The sequence below is a fragment of the Gossypium raimondii genome, chromosome 3, assembly GCF_025698545.1.
Source record: "Gossypium raimondii isolate GPD5lz chromosome 3, ASM2569854v1, whole genome shotgun sequence".
NCBI classification, from domain to species: domain Eukaryota; kingdom Viridiplantae; phylum Streptophyta; class Magnoliopsida; order Malvales; family Malvaceae; genus Gossypium; species Gossypium raimondii.
Window position 1 is genome coordinate 19,350,111 of NC_068567.1, and position 23,553 is coordinate 19,373,663.

Here is a 23,553-nt window from a genome sequence, read left to right on the forward strand (position 1 = left end):
CAATGGTATCAATATCTAGGTCAAGTATCGATACTTTACCCTATTTAGAAAATGATTTGGAGACTAATTGAGGGGAGTATTGATACCCCAAGCTTAGGTGTTGATACTTAGCCTTAAATTGGTTTGAAAAAAAATTTTGGAACATTTTTTGGGTCAATTAAAAACACTTGTAATAACTCAAAGCATTTTGGAAACTTGTTTTTATGTATTTAAAAGAATTTTAAATTGATTTTAACTTATTCGATTAAAGGATTCAAAATCTAAATTAATTCTTAATATTTTGTTATATTAAAATACTTTGAAAATCAAAACTTAGGTAAAAACACTATAGCAAATTAAGCTTTTAGCGGCGTTTTTAGTGGAGTTTGGATCGAAAATGCCGCAAAGGTTGAACTTTTAAAGGCGATTGTATTGAAAAATTCCACAAATATATACTATCAATGGCGCTAACTAAAAATCACTGCAATAAGTCGTTATATAGTGGCGCTAGTGGAAATAGCGCCGTAAATAGTACATATTTAGCGGTGTTTTATGCTACGCGCCGCAAAGGTACACCGAATGGGAGTAGCGTTAGCGGCATTTTTCCTATAAACGCCGCAAAAAGGTAAAGCAATAGTGGTGTTTTGCCCATAAACACCGCAAATATTTTTTACTTTTTATTGAAACGGCACCGTTTTGATAGCTGACACTCCAACCTTTATTCCCCAAAACATTTTCCCCAAATCCCTAACTTAGTTTTTTCCCCAATTCCCCCAAATCATTCCCTCCCCCCCAAATTCCTTTTTATTTCAAGGTAATCTAATAAACTATTTTCTTTTCTTTTCTCGATTTTGTTTTCTAAATTTTCATTTTAATTCTTGATTTTTTCTGTTCTTCATTTCTGAAATTTTGCTGGAACCAAATTTCCATTGTTTGATATGTTTATTTTGCGGCTCTGGGTTTTTTTCCCTTTAATTTTTTTACGTATTTTCTTTGTTAATTCCATTGATTTTAGTTAAGTTAGAGCTGACTTTGTTGTTGTTTTTAATCTAATTGTCCCTATGTTTGATTCTTTTTTCGCCTTTGGTATTGAATTTCCCCTGGATTTGATGTTCTTGTTGGATTAATTTAATTTAATTTTCTTAAACATGAGTATAGTTATTGATATAACATCATATATTGATAAAAATCCTTTCGACGAGGAAGAAGAAGAAGTTAGTCCTTTCGCTGTCAGTTTATCCTCCTTGTTAATTTAACTTTTTATGTATTTTTTTTATTTGATGATGTTTGAATGAGTTTTGAATTTTGAAGTTTAATTGTGGCGCAGCTCTGTTCTATTTTTATTATAAAATTTTAAAAATTTTAGGGTTTTTCTGAAAGGTTTAGTAGGAGAAAATAGATTGACTTGTTATATTTTTTTAGATTTTGACTTTGATATGAAGTTTTGGTTGAATCCGGTTCTTGAAAGCCCTTTATTTGGTTGTTCCAGTTTATGTGATCATTGAAGTACCTCTTGTTTTCTTGTTGACGAATAAGCATTAAATACTGTACAAAGCTCATTTAAGCTTGTTCAATTACTGAATTTATCATCACTTTGTTAAAAAATCATTTTCCTAGTACTAAGGATAATTTCTTTCTTACTAGCATATTGTTGATTTTGAGAAAATTGACTTGGATAATGGTTTCTCCATGTTTTATTTAATCATATATCTACAATACTCAGAGAAAAAAGATATCTTTTCTTTACTGTCAACTCACTAATTAATCTAATTTGTACCTTTTAACCTATATTTCATGTATGATTCATGCAATAAGCAGAAAAGGGGGTTCTTGTGGTTTTAATTAATGCACTCAAATAAACCTTTATTCAATTCCAGGAAATGTAGACTATGGTAAATTAATGAGCTTTATAACTTGATTTATCTGTCAATAATTTGTGTTTAGATGCTAACAAGCTTCTTTGTTAATATGATTCTTGTTCTGATAATTTTGTGCAGGATACAACATCAAGAGGGAAGGCACCTGGCCAGTCTAAATTTGGAGGAGGTTTATTTTCAACGGTAAGCTAAATCTTTAATATAAAGTAACAAGTGAACATTAATTCAAAACTTATTGTTAAAGTTAGAACGAGTATAATTATAGGATGATTTAATCTTGAAAAGTTAAGTTCCTTGCTGTAATTTGGCCACTTCTAATATTGCTTCGGAACAACTGGATATCGAAAATTTTCTTATATTACTTGCTTCTTGAATGATATTATCCATGTGATTTTCAGAGCACTGCAAGCGTTCCACCTGCCTCAAACTCAAGACTTTCACCGCTACCTCATAAACCTGCTGGTTTTAGTTATGAGCGTGAGGCAACAATTGATATTCCTCTTGATATAGCTTCAGGAGGATCACGTAATCAAGTTGGTAAAAACTTGTCTAAATTCAATTTCCATAATTCGATTAAGCCTTGAGCCTCACTATTCTGGGTTTATGTTGAAATATAGGATTTAAAGAAGAAAGAAAAGGAACTCCAGGCTAAGGAGGCTGATCTGAGAAGGAGGGGACAGGTATGTTGTATGATAAATTTTACAACTTTGAAGTCGTTTGTGTTGTACAGAATCATAGATTTATTTTTGTTCTCACAATTCTCTTCCAAAGACATCATCAACATAGAATCTGATGTAATGAAAGTGAGAATGTATCTCAATTATCCTAGTATTACAAATTACTGATAAAATACTATTATTAGGCTGTTTGTGGAATATCATGTGTATTCTATTTATTTTAGCATACTAAGTTATTTGGATGGTTTAAACTACAATTTCTCGTTCTTGCATGTTTATTTCACAAACAAATAACAAAATTGTTATTTTGTTACTGCTCTTTGGTAGCTCATAAATCATAGTATCCCTGCAATTTTCACTGGTCAACTAATTCAATGCAGGAAGTGAGAAGGAGAGAAGAGGCAGTGGCAAGAGGTACCTTTCATTTTCCTTTAAAATTTGACTAGTCAAACCAATCGCATTTAGTTTTGTTCACAGCTTCAATATTTGGTCTAGATCACTCTTCTTTTTGCAAAATATTTGACAAGATTTTATTTCTTTTATGGTCAATAACTCTTTCCATTTTTGCCTTAAACTACAATTTTACTTCTCAATTTTGCAGCCGGAGTTGTGCTGGAAGAGAAAAATTGGCCACCATTTTTCCTATCATTCATCATGATATTGCTAATGAAATTCCGATTCATCTACAAAGATTGCAATATGTTGCATTTTCAACATATTTAGGTGTGTAAGCTTCTATGATGGCTTTTTGCTACATTTTTTTTTGGTTCTGTGCATTGTGCATCTTAGTAGCACTAAACGTGTTATATCATTGACCAAAAAATTGGGGCTATTTTGATGTGAATTTATTTTATTTGCTTTTATTTTAATGAAAGCTATTTGTAGCAAAGTTTTGATTGTTGAAGAACTTGAGAAAGTATAAGATCGAGCCACCTTGACTTTATGCAACTTGAAGATGATCTTTCCACCTTCGTTCTTCACAATTATGTGGTATTTGCTAATCCATCTCCTTCATGAAGCAAAACTTGGTGGACCGATTTTCTATCGGTGGATATATCCTATAGAGAGGTGCTAATTTATTTGCAAAGTTTTCATTCATTCATGAATATACCTTTAATTACAACTTTTGATAATATTGTATATCGTGTTTAGGTTCCTATGCAAATTGAAGTCTTATTGTCGTAATAAGCATTATCCAGAAGGATCAATTGCTGAAGGTTACTTAGCAGAGGAGTTTATGACATTTTGCTCTAGATATTTAAAATATGTTTGTAATAGCCCGATTTTTAGTGGTGTCAGAAACAGTGGTTTGAGACCACCAAATCTGGCGAGTGAGCTCGTAAATTTTATTATTTAATATTTACGAGTCAAATATGGTTTTAAAAAGATTTTAGAATTGGTAATTTATGATTTATAATGAATTATTAGGTTCGAGTGGTAAAATCCTAAGTCAAGTGGTTTTAGAAAGTGAGGTTTCGGGACCTCGTTTCTATAAATTGAGCCGTAAATATTTTTACAAATATTTACGGAGTGGCATTAAGGTGTTATTAAAGTTTCGTTAAAAAATTTTAACGTTTCGATAGTTAATTAATTAAAAAGAACTAAATTGTAAAAAATGTAAAATTTAATCACAATTTGACTAAATGGGTAATTGATAAAGGAAAAAGGGATATAAATAGTAATTAAACCATGGTCAAAGTTTCCAAGCGGTGGTGTTATGATTGATTCCACTAGCTTTTGGATTAATTTTTCTTTTAGTCCTAATAAGTTTGGGATTAAATTGTAAATAAGTTTATTTAGTTAGAATTTAATTAAATTGAAGGACCAATTGTGAAATTAAATTTTCCTTTGATGGTAATTGTGCCATATATTTATGTGATGGAGAAATATGGGCATAGATTTGGTGTTTTAAATTAATTATTAACCAAGGGTAATATGGTAATTTGATAAATTAAATTAAAATAAGTAAAATGAAAAGGAAGAAAGATATTTTGGTACTTATCATCTTCTCCAAACCACCAAAACATCATGGCAAGAAGAACCAATGTTTGATCATGCTTTAATTCATGCATAGTAAGCCATCTTTCACCCGTTTCTTTTAATTTTTATGTTTTTGAGATCGTTACAACTAGGTCCAGTTAACCCATACCTTCGATTTTGAAACTGTTATAGATTTTGGATGTTTCCATTGATTAATCTATATGAATTTTGATGCTAAATGATGAATTTAAGATATTAGTTGTTATTTAAAAGTATTTTGTTAAGTGATTTTGATAAATTTTCTGATTAGGGACTAAATTGTTGAAATAATATAAATACAAGGGTTTGTTGTGAAATTATTACAAAAATGGGCTGTATATAATGCCATGAATGTTCGGCTAGCTTGGATTTGTAATTAAAATGGTTAATTTGCATGTTTTGGGTTAGGGACTAAATTGAATAAAAGTAAAACTTTAGGGCAATTTTGTAAAATTTCAAAAATAAAAATTGCATGAAATGAATTTTTATTGTCTAAATTAATATATTGAATGAAATTATTAATTTAGATCAAGATCGGGTGAAAAATCAAGGAAAATAGAAAATTACCAAAATACCCCTAAACTTTGGTATTTCTACAATTTAGACAGGTAAGTTCGTGTAACAAAAATTGTATATTTATATAAATTGAATGTTATGTATGTGAATTGTGTAATTTTCATGTATGAAAATCAATCACATATTCGACAAATATTAAGTCCCATTTGAATAAATGAAATTCGAAGGATACAGGGTTCCCAATTGGTTGTGATCCTGCATGTGTTGTGGATACACCACAGCTCTTACGAGCATCCTGATATTTGGCTCTTACGAGCTTTCCGTTAATAGCTCTTCAGAGCATCCCGATTTGGTTGTGATCCTACATGTGTTGTGGACACACCGCAACTCTTATAAGCGTCCCGATATATGGCTCTCCAGAACTTCCTGTTATATGGTTCTTGCGAGCTTCCTGTTTATGGCTCTTATGAGCTTCTCGATAATTGGCTCTTCGGAGAGCTTCTCGATAACTGACTCTTATGAGCTTCCTGATTAATGGCTCTTCAAAGCTTCCTAATATTGGCTCGCTTGAACTTTCCGATTATGGCTCTTATGAGCTTCTTGTTATATAGCTCGAATGAGCTTCTCATTATATGGCTCGAAAGAGCTTCCCGTTTACATGTGTGCAAGAGCATACCTGTATATGAATTAATGAATTACAAAATCGTACACTTTGTGTTCTACCCGTGTATCTGTCGATATTTAAATGGTTCAACAAGCAAAGTTCTGGTATGAGATGATCTAAATTCGAGACGAATTATTACGAAAATAAATTTGAACTGTATGGATATGATTTGTACATGTTATATGGACACGTAATGTGGAAATTATATGTATATGGAAATTTGATTATTATTGAGCTTATACATGTTTCTTGATATTTATCTGAAATACATGGAAATTATGGTAAATGATATATTGATATAATGAAATGAATGATATATATTTATGAAGAAACGGTAATAGAATGATATGTATCACGATACGTACATATATGAATATTTTTGATATGGCGATACAAGGAAATTATGTAAGTTGAGACGAGTAATAAACTCAAGTGTGACATTTCGAGAAAATAAATTTATCAATGTTGAATTTATATGAAATATGTACAAGTACGCTAATAAGTGTTGTTGTTGATGCTTAGGCAAGTGCCAAGCTATTGGTTGAATGGTAATATGTTATTTATATGATGCACTGAAATGGTAAGTACTCAAGAGAAAATATGCTAGTGCTCATGAAAGAGTGGTAAGGTTTAAGTTATGCAATTTCTTATGAAATGACTTATCATGTGATTAATTCGAAAAAGGCTATGTTTAAATGCACTAGCTTGTGGCTATGGTTGAATAATATATTTATGACTGGTATGTTATGCATATGGAATGAGTGTGGAAAGTAAAGAAATACAAATGAAAATAAAGAAATTTGGAAGAGTTAAAGTTTTTTAAAATCCTACTATGCTAGGAATAATATGTATAAGTGATGTTGTGGATTTATTCACCTTATGAGTTATTGAATATAACTTCACAAGTATTGCGGTATCAATATTGGATTATTCTTGATATGTATAAATTTCATATTTGAAATGGATTGATATAATTAAAGTTTATACGAGCTTACTAAGCATTCATTGCTTACGTAGTTGTTTTCCTTTACTTTCCAGATTATCGGAAGCTCGATCGGGTTGGAAGCTTATCAGAGATATATCACATTATCCATTAGTTCTATCAGTACTTTCGAATGTTTTGATTTTGGTTATAATGACATGTATAGGTAATTTGGTTAATGTTGGCATATATGTATTTTGTTGAGATTAGCCTCTTATTTGGCTTGTGTTTTGGCACATTTTGGTTTGTGCATATTTGTCTTATATGGTTGATGTTTGGTTTGGTTTATAGGTGTATGGTGAAAGGTAAAAAGTTAGCTAAATGTGCATTTTATACACGTGATTTGGAATGTGATGAATTTTTTTATGAAATGGTACCTTAATATGTAAGGTATATATATCTAAATATGTTAGTATTTGAAATACATTTTGGCACCAAATGGTATGTTTTGGTAGGTAAGTGACTTGGTTTGAAATAAAACAAATTAGCTTGGTAAACCTTGGGTACAAAAATGCATATAAGTTAGTTATACATATGAATATATTGAATGCATGAATACACTTATTTTGACTTCTTTTAGATGCCTAATTATGACTTGTTGATATACGTAACGTTGATTGTAGGTTGATACCAAATTTGGTGAGAAATATGGTTTGTAAAATGACCTATTTTCGTCCACACAACGTGTGTTTCAGCTGTGTGTGACACACGGCCAGGTAACACAGCCATGTGTCCCTTGTATCTTTTAAAAGAATGCAAGTCAGTGAGTTACACTGGTGTGTCTCTTGGCCGTGTGAGTCACATGGCCTAGTCACACAACCGTGTGACCCCTGTAGTGTTAAAAATATTAAATGTTTCTAAAAAATGTTTTGAGTACCCGGTTTAGTCCCGACTTGTTTCTAACATGTATTTTGGCCTCAAGGCTCACATGAGGGACAATATGATTGATTTTTATTGATTTCTGATATGATTGCTAAATTATATGAAATGTCTATGATATGATCTGTAAACTCTAGTAATGTTTCGTAACCCTGTTTCGGCAACGGATACGAGTTAGAGGTGTTACAAAGTTGAAAAAAGACTAAATAGACCAAGTAGAAATGCTGGGCTCACTAATCATAACTTAGCTAAAATTTATCTATTTCGAAGTTATGGACAACTAACCGGTAAAGTTGAAATTGCACACTTAGATGATAGATTTTGGGTACAAGCACATCGATATGTTCTTTTTCACCACGATTCAATTAAACCATTACGCAAGTTTTAGAATTTGATAAATATTCATCTTTTTCATTTGTTTATTTTCTAACCAAGTAATCAACTTTTTAACGTAGTGAGTTTAAACAAGTCTTGAGATCTCGTTCAAACTCTCGAAGATTACAACATCGAGAGATTCATAAGTTATTCACAGAATCTTTTCATGAATGGTTAGGGCAGACGGTATGCAACTGAAGCTTTCAATGACAAAAAATAATGTTTCCGTATAATATTATAATTAATCAATTTACTTTCAATTCAATAGGTTTGGAGTGGAAAGGACGTCAATAAAGAAGTTAAATGACTTTCTCAAGGTCCGAATAGAGTAATAAAATGATATAATGCATTCCTCATCAATGGATTCAGGTTTCATACAAAATCTTGCAAAAGTTTGAAGAGGACTCAAAATTGTGGAATAGTTGTTAATTCTTCAATTACAAGTTATGCTAGTGCTAGAGATAGTAATCCTGTTGAAGGAAATGTGGAGTATTATGAACTTCTTACGGACATTATTGAGTTGGATTACTATGGCAAACGGAAGGTTGTCTTATTTCAATGTGATGGGAAGATGCAGTTAGATTTTGGAATTCAAAGAAATGAGAGGAATTACGTACTTCCAAACTCTTATAATTATTTCGGTTTATAGTATTTACTATATACGTAATAATAATTTCATAATATAGGATCGTGAGGGAGTTGGAACTACAAGTAGGCAAAAAAAATTCACGCATACAGCTGGGTCGAAAAGTTTTGCTTGTGTAGCTGATGACGAGGTATTTTGGATTTATTAATTGTGTCAAATATTAATTACTTTCTACTAAATAATATTTTTCCTACTATATTGTAGGAACTGTCTTCTGGTAAAAAAGTTAGACGCCTTCAACTCTTTGACATTACACATAGAAAGAAATATAGATCTCCTATGACTACTAAAGCTGCAGAAATTATACTATATTTACTTAATAAAATTTGAATTATTTTAAATATTTATCATGTTTAATTATAATGGTTTAATTCGTCGCTTGTAATGAAAATAATTCCAAGTTATGTTGCATTTGCTTGATTATATATTTCATTTCTAACTTCTTAATTGATCTATTAGGAGAAACTAAAGGATAAAAGGGCGAAGTATGAAGCTATGGCTTCAAGTGATAGCTCTGCTAATATGGACGGCATTGATAACCGAGTTATTACTGAGGTTTTGGGCCCTGAAAGGTATAGCTGGGTTCGATTTCAAGGATCTTTCGTTAGCCCAACCCAATATTTGGATCCAGCTCGTAGCAATACATGCCTTTGGCGAATTAGGATCAAGCTGAAATTCAGAGGTTAAGAACCAGATGGCTCAGATGCAAGCGAGCACAATTGAGCAAATTGCTCAACTTAAAGCAAAGGCAGGATCGAGAGAAGTAGAGGCTAAAAGAAAATATGATGAACTTCAGCTACAACTTAAAGCGGAGGCAGCAGCGAGGGAAGCAGAGGCAGCAACAAGGGCATCAGAGGCAACAAGAAAATATGACGAACTGCAGCTACAACTTCAAAATATGATGAAGATCTTTCAGCAGAATCAATCGCAGAATCTTCCATCTTAGACTTTTATTTTCTTATTCTGAGAATATCTTAACAATATAACTTTTGAATATATTTTGTTATTTCAATTATTAATTTAGATCATATACATATTTCTTTCGTGATAGTATCATTTAGATTTGAAATTTTTTGTTGGATTTGAAGTTATAGGAAAATATGTTAAAAATTCAAGTTCTATATGAAATAAAATGGGTTGGTAAAATTTGTTAATGTTAGTGGTGTTTTCCCACAAACGCCATTATAGAACATGATCTTTAGTAGCGATTTTACTACAAACGCCGCTAAAGAACATGATCTTTTGTGGCGATTCTAGCTACAAACGCCACAACATGCTCGACTCTTTTGCGTCGTTTGTAAAAAAAAGCGCCACTAAAGATCATATTCTATAGCAACGCTTTCTCACATAGACACCGTAAATTTTAGCGGCGCTATCTATATAGGGCCAAAAAAATACCTCTAAAAACCTGTTTTGTTGTAATGAAAGATCATGGAGGCCCTTATACTAGGAGTTAAATTGCATTTTGCCTCCTCTATTAAAAAAAATGAGCAAATTAGTCATTGTACATTATATCAAAGAGTAAATTGGTCCTTTTGTTAAAAACTTCATCCATTTGTATTATTACAAACTAATCTTTGTACGTTGACATAAAGCATACGTAGCTCATTATGTGTTATTGTTTGATTATTTCGTCCAATTTTAATAATAAAATGAAAATATTAACTAAAAAAACTAACTTGTTTCTTACTAATGTTTTAGGTAAAAAAAATGGAAAATATAATATGACTCTCCATAATACTTTTTCCTCAAAACTTAGAAAGAGACTCACCTAATGCTCCAAGGCTCCCTATGAGAACTCGTGTCCCCCACCAAGGAAAATAAATACTAATATAATAATATTGTAGTAAAACATCAATTCCATCTCTCAAATAGAAATTTGAACGAAATTTTAAGTCATATAAAACTTTTTATTTAAAACCATAGATTTTGGAAATGCTTATTTATTGTTGAAAATTTAATTTAAAGATTTAAAACTCTCAATAAATAATTTCCTCGTTCGTATCTTTGGGTGAATTAATAAAAAAATGCCGTTTTTTTAATAAAAAAATATTGGATTAGGCCAGTTTTTCAAAATTTATTAGATTAGATTGATTTTAGAGAGAGAAGGAAAACGCGTTCAGCTCGACGAGTTTTCAACGAATTTGACAAGAAAATTTTTCTAGCTGGACATGCTTTCCTTTTGAGTCAACAAAGTTGCCACTCAGCCATAAGATATCTTGAGAATCCGGGATAATATTTTTTGAACATTTTGGGTCAACCTCCACCTACCGTAAACTATAAGTGACTAAAACTCGATTCAATTTGAAAAAATAAAAAAAAATATAAATTTCGAGTTAACCAAATCGAGTAATTCGAGTTTGGATTTCAAATTGAGTTAAATTTTACAATTCGAATAATTGAATCATATATTGGTATAAATACCCTTTTGGTACTTGTCAATTTTGAAAATTACCAAATTTGTCACAAAATAATGACAAAAAAATTAGAATAAATTCTAAATTTAAAAAAATTATTTTAAAACTCAAAATATTTATAACAATTCTAAAATTTATATTTTTAAAAATATAAATATTATAAAAATTATAAAGAATATATAAAATATTAAAATTAAAATTTTCTTAAAATAATAATTTTGGGGACTTAAAACAAAAACCCTATACCTTAAACTTTAAAAACCCTTACAAACCCTAAACAAAAACCCTTAAAAAACCTAAAATCTTATCCTTAAAAAATCCAAAAAAATCACTAAAAAAAGCCCTGGAGAGAGTGTGTGAAACGCACTTTGTTGACTGAGGATGAAAATGTGTTCGGTTGAAAGTATTTTCCTGTCAAATTTGCGGAAAACATGTTCAACTAGAAGCGTTTTCTTCCTCTCTCTCAAAAATTTTAAAAAATTGACCTAATATAATAATTTTTATAAAAAACGGTATTTTTGGGTAATTCACACTGCATTTTCGTCCTAACTTCGTCCCGATGGACTTGAAGAGTTTTGTTTTTTCAAGAAAACTAAAGTAAATACATGGCCAAAGAACATTGGCTTCTAATTTGGATTTATAGCACATTCTTGTTAAAAATCATATAAAGTGAATTGGTAGATGGACATTGACAGCATCTTTTGGACTTTTCTGACACCATAATTATTATGAAAGAAAAAGAAAAGGTAAATTATATAATTAGAATTAATGATCTAATTATTAATGTATTTTTGTTTTAGTCACTAAATTATAATTTTTTTTTTATTTTTATAACTATAGTTATCGTTGTTTTTATTTTCGTCATCTCCATTAATGGAAGTGTTATTTTGCTTTTATAATTGATATAATTACATAGAAAAAGTAACATTTTGAGAATTTAGATTTGGATTTAAAATAACAAATCCATGAATTTATTGATTGTCTATCTAGTAATAAATTTGAAAATTCATGCTTTCTATAATTTTAAATATGTATTAGATTGAAACTCAAATAAATTATTATTACAATAGATAAAATCTAAATTCACATATTCCAAACAGTTAATTTTAAAATCTACAAATCTTTAAAAATGAATATAAGGGTGTGATAATATTTATGTTAAGGGGCTTGTATAATTTTCAGTTTTTCTACTAGGTCTCCTGACCTTCAAAATAAAACATCAAGCTGCTTGGCCTCTTCCTCAAAATATCCAACTTCATAAATTAGCATATAGACAAAATGGGTAAATTCGTCAATCATTATTCAAGTTGCCATAATATAATTTCAACCAAGTTTCATTATTTACGTTTGGTCGTCCTTTTTAATAATATTATTTTCAAAATTTAAATGTTTATTGTGCATATAATGTATCTTACTATTGTACCCAACACTTGTTGGTATCTTAGACAAATATTTAATGATGTACCTATTGGCTATTTCCATAAAGGAAAATTTGTTTAAATCTTTATTTTATTTGATTATTTTAGTCCCTATACTTTCTAAATTTAAAATTTCAATCCTCACCAAACAATGATTGTTAAATTCATTAAGTAAAGTTCTGTTATTTTCAAAATATAGTGTGCCAAACATATTATCCTATGTGTCATGTCATGATAGCTTATTATTTCCACATATTACTCACTAATAATTTAATTAATGGATTATCGACTACCATTTACATTAAAACTGAAATTTCAAATTTTCAAAAAAATAGGGACTTGGAATGATCCAATTGGAGAAAATGAACTAAATCAAGAACTGCACACATAGTATAGGACTAGTAATTGAATTTAACCAAACAAATTTAGTTGTTACTGTTTCGGCCAAGACTAAAATTTACCAATTAATAAAATATATGGGCTAAAATTGATCAAATAAAAGTACAAAGATTAAACTAGCAGAATTTAACAAAAAAAAAAATCCCCCACCAATACTTGACAATCCAAAATTGCACTGTAAAAATGGAGTGGAAAGAAAACTTTATTTCTTGGGGAAAATCTAATGTTGAAGCAGAAGATGAATTATAGAATGGATTTGGTAATACATCCAACTTTCAAAATTTGGAGAACTAGTTTTAATAAGAGCCAATTTCGGAGACTGCGGGAATGAAGAGTTAGAATCTGGAGAGAAGCGAAATCCAACAAAATGCTCTTTTTCAAGTTAAAACTACAATGCATTATATGCAAGCATATGACGGAGGAATTATGGACCACATCATGCACGGATTTGTTTTATTTTCTTAATTTTTTTTATTTTTGGCGTTTTATGCTGTATATATTTTAGCCTGCCTTTATTATACATGCCCAGGTATTTTGTAAGTCAATCCCCTTTTCTAGAGGACTTGTTGGCATAAGGATTACCACAAAGTCCGATCTAGATTCATTCCTCACATTAATCACTTCCCATGCATAATAAAACTTTCACAATTCTATCACCGACTACTTACATAATGGTCCAATCACATATCATCGCATCTTAATAAGACACTCTATTATTATACCATCAACTTTACAAAAGTAGGTATCTACTTAATGGGGTTGATGTCGAGCTTTCACTCCTATCTAAGGACTTTCCCACTAGCAAAGAAGGCTAGACTTCTCCACGCACATCAATAATTCACTCCAATTCTTCAGAGAACCCCCGTTAACACACTAAAACTTCCACTAGTGACTTTCGACACTTTATGCGAAGCACCTCCAATCATCATCCTAGCCTTTCACACCGACAAGCATGATGATGCCACCAAACTCTATACCAACTTCCGATAATACATGGAACTACGAATCTTCAAACCCAACTTGAAAACAAAAAACAAATCCATCCCCAACATGAAAATTATTTGCCACTTTAGAAGGCACTAAGAGCATAAAACGGTTAGGTACAACGTATATCAGCTTGGGCTGGTTGATTTTACAAGTCATTTATTATAAAAGATAACATTGAAATTGAATAAAGAGATGAGGGCTTTACCCAATTACTTTTTACCCTATTAAGACAACATAAGCTATATATTGTACACTTACTATAACATTCCAATAAAAGTAAACTAGAATGGGAAACCAAAAGCTAAAACTTACTAGAGATCATGACTGACAAGTATAGTTAATTCTTTCTTCATATGCTTCAAAAGTTTTCACAACATTTGAATGTGCTTTCCACTCAAAGGTAGAGAAATCTAAACAAATGAACTACTTATGTTAGTAACTCAGAGAGTTGTGCCTTCAGCTAAAGGAAAAGACCAAGAAAGAAAAAGAAATATAACAACAATCAGTGACCTTTGTTATGAATGGAGTTGAATTAGGTCAACTAGTGATGTCCCCTTGAATGTATATGAAGCTGGGTACGCTATGAAATGATGATTTTTATTTTGGCAATTAGCTAGTCTCCTCTCTCTAAGGTTGGGAATTAAGCTAAGCTTTGGTTGTAACCGATAATATCTTATTCTAGAGTAATTTAGCAACACAACGTCGATATGTCCGGGTGGTTAAGGAGACGGACTTGAAATCTGATGGGCACTGCCCGCGCAGATTCGTACCCTGCTGTCGACGAATTTCTTGTACTTTTTCTTTGAATGAATTAAGTTAATCTGATGTCTAAAAGACAGGGAAGGAATCTTACCTTGAAGATCAATAGGTTCCTTTTAATTAAAGTTGTAACTACATCATTTTGGTTCCAAGAGTTTCCAAAGCCATTTCTGATCTGTAAAATAAATATATGAAGGTGACTAATTAATTATATAGACTAAACATGATATTAAATCAAGAGTTTCCAAACCAATTAGTTTTGAAAATATCCATCATATCTTTGGTTTTGAATGCAAGCATTATTTTTAAGCACTTAATCTCTGTAGTGTCGAGAACTCTTCACGGTTTATCCTTTTATGCCTAACTGAATCTCGTTAGGAATATAGGTAACATGGTTTATTGATGGTAATATGTTTCTGTCGTGATATTGTATTGTTGTTCTATCCATTTCTGGGAAGATATATAGTTAGCTGCATTAATATCTTTATTCAACCAAGTCTAAAGAATGCCTGTTGTGTTTTAGACCATGGAGAGTGTCAATAGAGGATTAAACCACATGTTAAAAGCAATGATGAGAAGATTTAAGACTTGGTTGTTGAAAATCATTTTACTTGGATTTTTTTGGGGGTTAAATCACTATTTAAGATTTAAACTTAACAACTTTTTTCACATTAAGATCTAAACTCTTTTTTTTGTCAAGTCCTAAACTCAATAATTGTTTTCACATTGGGGCTTGGACTTGACAACTTTTTTCACATTGGGGTTTCTAATTTATTTTGGTCCAAATTAGGCCCTAAACTTGACAATTGTTTAACACTGGGGCCTAAACTTGCCATTTGTTCTCACATTAAGGCTTGAACTTTAAGGTCTTCAGGAATTAACTTTGATAAAAAAAAGTTGAACTCCCAATGAGGAAATATTTGCCAAGTTCAAGGCCTAACTTGAATAAAAGAAAAGTTTAAACCCCAATATAAAAATAATTGTAAAGTTCAAGGTTTAACTTAGGTTAAAAAAATTCAGGCCCCAATATGAGAAAAATTGCTTTCGCAGAATTCTTATACGATTTCATTTTGTTTTCTTTCCTTGTTAGGTTGTGCAGTCCAAAGTTATTTCCTGCAACGGTTTTGATCTTCCGGTTATTGTACTTTGTAAGCAATTCGCCATTGAATCTAAACAATTATTATAACCTTCTCCACAATAATTATACACCTAATGTCATTCAACACCCTACATCGTGGCACATAACAAAATAATGGAGAACAGAACAAAAATGAAGGAGATTGAACTAAGGGGCTTGAACATCAAACCTTCCTTGCTTCTAGTTAAAGTGCTTCACAAATTTACCAATTTGATATTCTTTGCCTGTAAAAGTAAACACAATAACATTACACATAATTTACACACAGGCCCACCAAAGCAAAGAACTAAGCATTTTTAAAACTATAACATGGAATCAATTGAAACCAATGTGATATGGATAAAATCAAGAAAACCCATTTCTTATTTGTCTTGGTTATACTTGATACAAAATTAAAAAAAAAAAAAAAACTAAATTGCATTCTCTAACTCACCGCCAAGAATCCAAAAACACATCATAGAGAAAAACCCAACTTGTATTTCTCTATTTAAAGCAACACCAATGGCATGATAAAGAGAAAGAAATCCAAGAACAACCCAAAAGAGAGAGCAAAAGAACCAAAGAAAATCAAGAATGAAGCACTGTTGAAGAGCATATTTGTAAAGGAGTTGGAAAAAGGCAATAAAAAGCTGAAGGCATAATTGGCGGATGTTATGCTTTTTCTTTCTTTTGCAATATTAATTTTCTGAGATAGAAGAGTACACGTGAATGAATAAAGAAGAGACTGGTATGGAAGGAAATGTTTTTCTGTTAATTCTATTAAGGTTTGGTTATATTAGTTGTAGTAATGCGCAACGTTTTGATTAAAAAATGTTGTCAAAATGGTGCCTAGATATTAATGTTTAGTTTGGGTAAAAATGCCACGTTTCATGTATCAACCTTTTAATGCAACTGTGCATATGGGGAGGGGATACGACTGTAGAATAACAACTTGTAAACCAACGCATAACCATTGCTGAATTTCACCTTTAAACAGAAAGATCAAATGGAAATTCAGTTATGAAATCAGTGAAGGAGTTTCCTGCTTATTCTCTCTCATTCTCCACTCATTCTTCTTCCTCTTCTATGTTATTTTCTCTTCTCTTCAATCTTTCGTAAAAAAGGTATCAAAGCTGCTCGATCCTCCATGGCCGATGAAGGAATCACAACTCGACTTCAGAAGAAGATGGGACATCTTCAACAGGAGGTTGCCTAACTTCAGGTGGAGCTTTTTCAATAGGACACCAAGTTCGAATCTCGCTTGAAGGAGCTCAAAGATAAGTTTAGAGGGGAGATCAAATCTGAACTACAAACCTTGTTCGAGTAGTATTTGGGGCACCCACCTTCTGTGTCTACCACTGGTACTCCTCCAGACAAGGAAAGGGGATCCTGGGAGATCCCCCACTTGGCTTCTCTCCAAAAGAGGCCATGATTGTTTCGCCAATGACGGATCTAGTGTGCATGGGAACACCTTCTCACACTTGTAGTGTGGAAGCACCACTAAGACCTTACAAACTTAAATGTTGACTGATTTCGGAGGTTGGTGGTCTAAGTTGGAACAGTACTTTGAAGCTGAAAGAGTCCTTGATAGTGCCAAAATGAGAACAATCATGCCGCACTTGGAAGGGAAGACTCTTGACTAGCACCATTTCTGTACACAGAGGCAAGGAGGGTTTCACTTACTCACATGGGACAATTATGCTCGAGGTTTGAAAAAGAGATTTGGATCTAGCTCATTCCTTGATCCTATGGCAGAACTGGTCTCACTTAAGCAACAAGGCTTAGCTGATTAATTTCATGATGCCTTTGTAAGTTTACTCAACCAACTCCACTTACCTGAGAATTATGCTTTAAGTATCTTCATTAGTAATTTGAAAATGGAGATTGAACAATACCTACACTTATTTAAGCCTAAAACTCTAGTGGAGGGATTTCTAATAGCGAGGCAGGTTGAGGGTACTCCAGTGCACCATCCAAAGAAAAGCCTTCAGTTGGGGGTGGAAGGTACTCACGTTTACCAACTCTGTTTCCTACACCAAAAATTCATATTAGTGGGAATTAGATGACTACTCCTAGAGGGCCTTCTTTTATTGCCAATGGTCAGAAGGGGCTTACTAAATCTTTGTCACAAACTAATATGGAGGATAGGAGAAGAAAGGGCCTATGCTTTTGGTGTGCAGCCAAGTACACATCCGGGCACAAGTGTATGAAATCTCAATTATATCAACTCTTATTAGATTCGGACCCGGAGAACTGGGTTAAGGGCGTTACAAGTTAAGTTTTGGAATAAGCTTATACTAATTAGGTATGAAATATGTGGTAAGATTGCATGCTTGAAATGATCATTTTAGGCACTTTTACATTAGTGTCTAGAGACATCAAGAACATTGAGACCATAAGAACAAATTTTATCAATTGGGGTATTACACTAGCCAAGGTCTTGAGATTGACCTTATAAGTCTCGAGACAATTTAGCTTTAGTCTTGAGACAGAGTGACCTCTATCTTAAGACAAGGGCACATCAAAGCTAAAATAGATTTGCCTTGTTTCAAGTCTCGAGACAAGAACCCCTTGTCTCGAGACACCCAAACACCGAACCTAAAATACAAAAACAAGGGAACATTGCCTCGAGACATAAGGGAAAATGTCTCGAGACAAAAATCCCTCTTTCTTGAGACATGTAAACATCAAAACTAGGGGTTTGGACAGGGTAGACATGTCTTGAGACTAGATCTCCATTGTCTCGAGACACATTGCTAAATTTTATGAATTTGAGTTAGTTTCGACTCCTAAATCCATATTTGACCTCGTTTAATCTTGAATTTCTTATAACAAGATCATCTGACATTCATTGAGCATGTACATGTGATTTAATTGAAATCATATATGATTTATTTGTTTGAATGTATGTTACTAGTAAAATCATATACTATACATGTTTACATATAAAAATTGGAAATGAATGAGATTTATTATGTTTGTAATCTAAAGTTTATTTATTAAATAAACTAATTTAGTCTGATTAACTCTAGAAACGGATGTGATATCTCGTATTTGGATTTGGTGATCGAGTCGGGTATGAGGTGTCACACAAGTGGACTTCAAGCCCACATACCAATATTTCAAGTCCAATTCCACTAATTGAGCCCAATTTCCTTATATCATGATTAAAATGGTCCGTAAAAAATTATTTATCAAATATGTCATCTAAATAATATTTTTCATCCCTTAATATTGGAGAAATGACCAAATTACTCTTTTATCACAAAATTACTTTTTTCCTCTTTTCTTCACTTTACACAATTTCTTTACAAAATTAGACAATTTTCAAAACCAAATCTTAAAATTCATTTATAACCTTTAATATGGATTTAAGGACGGTGAAAATTAATCTCCAGCCCTTTCTTAATAAAATTTGGAAAATTTACAATTTAGTCATTGTATTTTATAATTTTTTAATTTAGTCTCAAAAGTGATTTTTGCCTCTCCAGCACATAGTCTAACGTGTTCTTATGCCAAATCATAAGAAATAACTCATTTTTACTATTTTGATCATAATAGCAATTGAGTCCTTTAACTTTAAAAAAATTTGTAATTTAGTCCTTTTGTCAAGTTCTCCCTTCTAAAAATTCTTTTCATAGACTTTTGTCTCAAATATCCAATTGTTTTCGAATTTTTACTTAACCCATTTTCCAATCTTGAAATTTACATCTCTGACACCGATATATCATCATGTGTCAAATCGAAAACTTTGGGATGTTACACAACTATCCTGTAACCTCAAATTTTCGAACAATGTCAAGATGTTATAATATAGGGTATAATCCCATTATGAACACTTTATTAGGTTATCTAAGATTTCAGGCAGAATCAATCATTTTTGACAAAAGTACCCATTGCTTCATACTACTTTATGGCTTATTGCATTGATTGTTGAGGATTTTTTTAAAATGTTATTTGAACGTTTTAAGAAAATGATTTTTTATATAAATTTTGAAATTTGATATTAGAGTAAACCACGAAGTTGAATTTATTTAATTAATAATTTTATTTTATGAAATTATTTGATTAATCTTAATTACTAATTTCTTTAATTGGTTTTATTTTTAGAAATAAATGGTTAGAAATCTATTAATTTTTCAACCCATCACTATTTTGATTTTGGAAAAATATATTATTTCTTTATCAAAATATTGCTCCTTCTACGCATTCGTCATAATTACTCATAATAAAATTTTTTACCACACTGGGCACTAATTTATTGGGATTTTTTTATCTTATATAAAATTTACAAATAAGGCTACAATAGCTTATATTACTAACAAAACCGAAATTGCCACAAATATTAAGAATTTTAAAAAGAACCTAGACGATTAAACCAAAAAAATCCTATTTAATCCTTTCTCTATTATTCACTCAATTTCCTCTCAATTTCCTTCCAAATTTCTCTCAAATCCCTATTTAATCTCAATTTGATCTCAATTTCCTCTCAAATTTCTCTTAAACCCCTATTTTTAAATTATTTTTTAAAAAAATTAATTTTTTTTGAATTTTTTTAAATCGTAAAAATTTGTACGAATTTAGCAATGGCCGGTGATTTGATTCGTCTTGATAACAAGCACATATCCGTCGAACAAATGAAAATGGTAAGTGTTAAATTTATTTTTTAAATATTATTTAAGATTTTTTTTATTTTTATATAATTATTAATTTATTATTTGTTATAAAAGTCTGTAGATCGGATATTGGAATGCTATATCCGTAATATGCATGGTCCTCCATCACCGTTGGTAGAGAATTACCTGCGGGAAGCGGGTTTTTGGCACGTGGCAACGGTAGGCCGAGGATGCAAGTTGGACCCGAAAATTATCAGTGCGTTGATTGAGAGGTGGAGACCCGAGACGCACACATTCCATCTTCCATGTAGAGAGTGCAATATCACTTTGGAAGATGTCAATCTACAATTGGGATTGTCGATGGACGGGTACCCAGTCACCGGTCTGTTCAATCTGGCGATTGGGGAGCGGTATGCTACGAGCTTTTGGGCGCTATTCCGGAGAAAATTAACGGAGGTCGGATCGAGATGGGCTGGTTACGAGACACATTCCTGGATCCGGATGATGATTCAACCGAAGTAGAAAGAATCCAATATGCTCGGGCATACATTCTTCAGATAATTGGAGGTTATCTGATGCCGGACTTGTCACGGAACCTCGTACATCTAAGATGACTGTTGAAACTCATTGATTTTAGAGCAGCTGGTGAATTGAGTTGGGGGTCTGCCGTGTTGGCAACATTATATCGGGAGATGTTCGGGGCGACGCGACCGAGTAAAGCAAAAATCGGAGGTTGCCTGTCACTACTGCAGTTATAGGCACGGTTTCGCTTTCCATTTTTACGTCATCGAGTGGACCACCTATATACATTCCCACTCATAACGAGGTAAATTTTATATTAGATTTTACAATTATTACGTAGATTTTAAAAATAATAGTATGCTAAAAATTTATTTAATTAGGTGGAACCATCCGGCAAGTTATGCTCGATTACCTACCTCTCTTGAAGGCTTCTGTTAGACCAACAGTCGGAAGCACAAATAAGTATTAAATAAAATTGATATTTATTTGTTGAGCTAGTCGATTGGTATTTAGTATTTAGTATTTATTATTATGTATTATGTATATAACTAATATTTCCATCATGTTCATATAGTTTCAATGGACACCATACGAGGATCCAGCAATTCGGGTAGTAATTTCGGATGAGTACCTCCAAAATCCGAACGCTTGGCATGCGAAAGTACCATTGGTCAACTATGCGATCGTGGAGATGCACCATGGTTTAGGATCCATGGCAAGCCGTATTTACTGTCGGCAGAGGAGAGGCAGTGACAATTACGTGTCCAAAGGGAACGACGTGGGCCTTTAAATCCAAGACGAAGGGATGACGATGCAGACCCATCAACGAGGCCCAAACATTCACTCGGCCGATCATCAGCGGCCATTCAATCACCAGGCCCAGCGAGAACACCGACACAGTCACCCGACCCAGCAGTTCAACCGACGATACCCATGACACAGCCTTTTCAGATGATGCTAGATGCGTATCCTAGCCTTTTATGTATCCTAACCCTTATATGTTTCCTTTTCTGAGTCCTATGGCAGGTTGGAGTCCATGGCCCAGTTCATCTCCATTTTTCGTTACGCCGAGTGGACCGTTGATGTATAGGCCAGTATCGTACGAGGGATCACAAGAGGGGCCGTCGGGGAGCTCTTCTTTTTACCAATCCCCTTCACTGTATGGGTTTCAAACAGCTTCGCCGTTGGTGATACAAACACCTCCACAGTCACTATTCTATTAAGGTGGCTCATCGTTCCAACACCGACAACCAGATACCCTACCGAAGGAACCAGAATCGCCGCCGGAGCAACCACAACCCCCGACGAAAGCTGGACAAAGGAGGAATCCAGCGCGTAATTGTCGACGGCCGCCATGTGGCACTGAATCCGGCGGGCACGGAGATTGATTTTTATTTTAATATATTTGTACAAACATTTTGAATATTTGATATTATTTGATGTAATAAAATAGAAATTCTTCTATATTATTTTATGTACTAAAATAGAAATTTACTTTTACATTTTTAATATAATAGAAATTCTTTTAAATAAGGCAATATGTTGAATATTTTTATATTATTTCATTTAATAAAATAAAACGTTGTTTTGAATAAAGTAATTGTAATTTACTTTAATAATTTTAATAAAATAGATTTTCTTTTAAATAAGTCAATACTTTGAATATTTGTACCAATTTTCGATTTAAAAAATATAAATAATACAATGTTTTTTACAATAACGTTCAACTATTGCGATTTGGGCATGATCGGCTTGTATGGCCTGGGTTCCTACACCATCTGCACAACTTATGTTGACTGGCTGTTTATCGGATATCCAATTTTATTGAAAAACCCTAAACTCTAAACCCTAACTTATTTGATTTTTCCTTAAAAACCGTTAACTTAAAAACACCAAAACCCTAACAAAAACCCTAACCCTAATCTGATTTTTAAAATTTTTTAATCAAATTACTCAAGTAACCCTAAACCCTAATTTAATTGATTTTTTCTTAAAAATAATAAACACGAAAACTAATCCAATTTTAAATAATTTTTAAATAATTTAATAGACAAACCCTAAACTAGAGGTGTTCATGGGCCAGGCAAAAAATATGGGAGGGTTCGGGTAAAAATATAGGCCCGAAATATGGGTTTGGGCAAAAAAATGAAGCCCGTTTAGAAAACGGGCCAGGCCTCGGGCACCACTTTTTTGGCTCGAGCCCGGAACGGCCCGGCCCGAATATATAATAAATAAATATTTTTATTCTTTAATTTTAAAATATTTTTAAAATACTTTTTTTATTCTTTTTATTTTTAAAATAATTTTTTGGTGTTTATCGGGCTTAGAAATTTTTCCCGCGCCAGCCTTGGACAAAATTTCAGTCCCATATTTCGGGTAGGGCCGGCCTCGGGCCTAGGAAGCGGTCCAAAATTCTTTTTTGGGCCTGGCCCGAACTAGGCCCTACCAGGCCCATGAACACCTCTACCCTAAACTCTAATCCCTTATTTATTTAATTTTTAACCCTAAACCCTAAACCCTAAACCCTAAAACCCAAAAATAGGCAAAACGCGTCCTTGAGGGAGCGTTTTGCCTCACGTGACATAAAGCGCCCTTAAGGACGTGTTTTATGTCCACGTGGCAAAAAAACTCCTCGTGGACGCTTTCCTATCACATACCCTGACATCGCGCTGACGTGGATGCGTTTTCGGGGAAATAGACCCAT

General features: G+C 32.5%; 1 pseudogene; it reads left to right on the forward strand.

The window, feature by feature from the left end:
* Window positions 1-839: 839 nt before the first annotated feature.
* LOC105793801 (secretory carrier-associated membrane protein 3-like) lies at window positions 840-3,407 on the forward strand (annotated as a pseudogene).
* Window positions 3,408-23,553: the final 20,146 nt, after the last annotated feature.